Source organism: Olea europaea, chromosome 18, assembly GCF_002742605.1.
Source record: "Olea europaea var. sylvestris chromosome 18, O_europaea_v1, whole genome shotgun sequence".
Lineage (NCBI taxonomy): Eukaryota > Viridiplantae > Streptophyta > Magnoliopsida > Lamiales > Oleaceae > Olea > Olea europaea.
Genome location: NC_036254.1, coordinates 5,867,558 through 5,870,945, shown reverse-complemented (window position 1 = coordinate 5,870,945; position 3,388 = coordinate 5,867,558).

Here is a 3,388-nt window from a genome sequence, read left to right as displayed (position 1 = left end):
GGGAAATGATGCTTTACTATCTGATGTTCATCCTCACTATGGGAAAATGATCATTGTGACAGCTGATAATTCATTACATCCTGCGATGAAAGAAGGACTTTTAAACAAGGTAACTCTAATGATGGAGGCTTACTTCTCAAAGACGTATATCATATTCCGGCTTAAAGAAAAATCTTACAGCAGTTTCTCAAATAAAAGATTCGAGAAGGTATGCTCTTTTTGGTCTAGATGATGTACAAGTTCTTTTTAATGTGAAGCATATTACAGTTAACGTTTTGTTTACTGGAAAAATTAAAGAATCGTTATACGTATTGTCTGTAAGTGATCATATGTTGAAAATGGTAGGTCAGAATGTAAGCTCAACACTTTGGCATGCTCGTTTGGGCCATGTTGGTTATCAATTGCTACGAAAAATCTCCACAAAGAAACTTCTTGATGGTATTCCTGTTTATAAAGTTATTCATCCTGATGAGTTTGCCCTAGTTGCCAATATGGAAAATATCATCTTCTTCCTTTCCCAAATTCAGAAAATAGAGTATCCACTGTGTTAAAGTTGGTCCACTCCAACCTCTTGGGGCCAACATGAAACTTTTGGAAAGAATGTTTTTTTTTTTTTATTTCTCTTATTCTTCAATTGAAAAAGATACAGATCTATATATACAAATGTAGGGACAAATCTGCAGTAATAAAGCACAATAAAATCCCATGATTACGGGAGATAATCTCTCACAAAATCAGGAATAAAATAAGGAAAAATTGACTAAGTCATAAACTACCCAAATCTCTAACATAAGGAAAGTAATTTAACTATCCTAGAATCAATCCTTGAATTACAACACTCTCCCTCAAACTGGGTTGTAAATATTGGTTAAACCTAGCTTGGATTTCAAATCTTCAAATTTGATTCTAGGAAGTGCCTTGGTAAGAATATCTGCTCTTTGAAGTTTTGTTGGAGTATAGACCAAAAAGACCATTCCCTTTTCTATTTTTTCTTTGATGAAGTATCGATCTATCTCCACATGCTTCGTTCGGTCATGGTGAACCGAATTCTTTGCAATTCTAATGGCAGCTTGATTATCACAAAACATTTTCATAGGACTTTCAATTGAAATTCTTAGCTCCTCTAGAACTCTTTTCAACCACATTCCTTCACAAATTCCATGAGCCATAGCTCGAAACTCCGCCTTAGCACTACTTTTTGACATAACCGATTGCTTCTTGCTTCGTCAAGTAACTAAATTTCTCCACACAAAAGTACAGTATCTAGAAGTAGAACTTTGATCACTTATATAGCCAGCCCGAACAGCATCAAAGTAAATGTCTACACTTTTTTTTGTAGTTTTCCCAAAATAAAGTCCTTTACCTGGTGTTATCTTAAGATTTTTAGTATTCTGTAAACAGCGTTCATGTGTTCTTCAGTTGGATTATTCATGAATTGGCTTACTGTGCTAACTGCAAAACTAATATCAGGTCTAGTGTCGGACAAGTATATGAGCTTTCCCACAAGCCTTTGATATCTCCCTTCGTTTACTGGTGTGCTATCTTCCATAGAGCCAATTTTGACAGTGCAATCCATGAGAGTGTCTGCTGGTTTACTCCCTAACATCCCAGTTTCTCTTAACAGATCTAAGACATATTTTTCTTTGAGAAACGACTATGCCTTTCTTTGATTGAGCAATTTCCATTCCAAGGAAGTACTTGAGATTCCCTCATTTTTTGATCTCAAAATCTTAGGCCAACAAAATTTTTATCCCACACAATTCATCATCTTGGTCTCCAGTCAGAATGATATCATCCACATAAACAATAATTATTGTAATTTTTTCCCCAAGAAAGTGTAACGTGTAAAGTATGATCTGATTGACATTGAGTGTATCCATACCTTTTAACTGCCTTCGTGAAGCGATCGAACTAGGCTCGAGGAGACTGTTTGAGACCATAAAGGGATTTTTTAAGTTTGCAGACTTTGTTGATGTTTCCTTTTGTTTCTAAGCCCGAAGGAATGTCCATATATACCTCTTCTTTCAGGTCACTATTAAGAAATGCATTCTTAACATCAAGTTGATGGAGGGTCCAATCTTGATTTGCTACTATGGATAACAATACTTAAATTGTGTTCAACTTTGCAACATGAGCAAATGTTTCTGGATAATCAACGCCATATGACTGAGTGTACCCTTTTGCAACTAGTCTTGCTTTGAATCTGTCTATGCTGTCATTTGCTTTGTATTTGACTGTAAATATCCATTTGCATCCAACTGTCCTCTTTCCTTTAGGTAAATAGGTGAATTCCCAAGTTTTATTCTTTTCTAGTGCTCGGATTTCTTCTTCAACTGCTATCCTCCATTCAGGTGATTGAAGGGCTTCTTGAATGTTTTTAGGAATCTGTACATCTGTCAAACTAGTGGTAAAAGCATGGAATCCATTTGACAAGCCATCATAGGAAATGAAATTATAAATGGGATGTTTTGTACAAGATCTATCTTTCTCCCTGATTACAATTGGTACATCCAGATCATCACCTTAACTCTTACTAGGAACAGATGAAGATTCAGGGTTACTTGATTATATTTTCTTTGTTTTTGAATTCGATCAGTTTCATGACTTTGTTCGAGTTGTGTTCGTGGTGCTATGTCCTCTTAATTCTTCTTCTTTTTCGTGGAATATCCAATGATCTTATTGTTATTGGTAGGATTTTCTTGAGACTCTTGGACAGGTTGAAAAGGTTCATGTGTAGAATTGATGGATATTGTGTTGGAAAAATAGAATTGAATTCTGAATGAGGACTATGGTTGTTTTCAATTTCTTAAAAAGGATATTCATTGTCACATTCTCTCCCTGGATATTGGTTTTTTGAAAGAATGGTTGTTTTTCAGAAGAGGTGACATCCATAGAGCTGTAGAACTTTCTAGTCCCCGAAGAGTAGCATTTGTAACCCTTTTGATTTGATGAGTACCCAAGAAACACACACTTTATAGCTTTAGGATCCAATTTACTTCGGTGTTGAGAATGGATATGGGCAAACACTGAAGAGTCGATAATCTTTGGTGGAATATTTGAGAAAAGTCTGGTATTGGGATAAGTTTTTAGAAGGACTTGCATGGGACTTGGGAAGTGAAGGACTCAGGAGGGCATTCTATTAATAAGATAAGCTGCGGTAAGTACAGCTTCTCCCCAAAAATATTTTGGCACATCGGTAGAAAACATGAGAGATCTAGCAACTTCTAATAGGTGTCTTTTTTTCTCTCGACGATTCCATTTTGTTGGGGGTATCTATACATGAGCTTAGATGAACAATTCCCTCTTTTTTTTTTTTTTCCAGAAAATCCCCCAAAATTGAGTTGAAGTAATCCTTTGACATTGTCTGTCTTTAGGACTTGTATCTTAG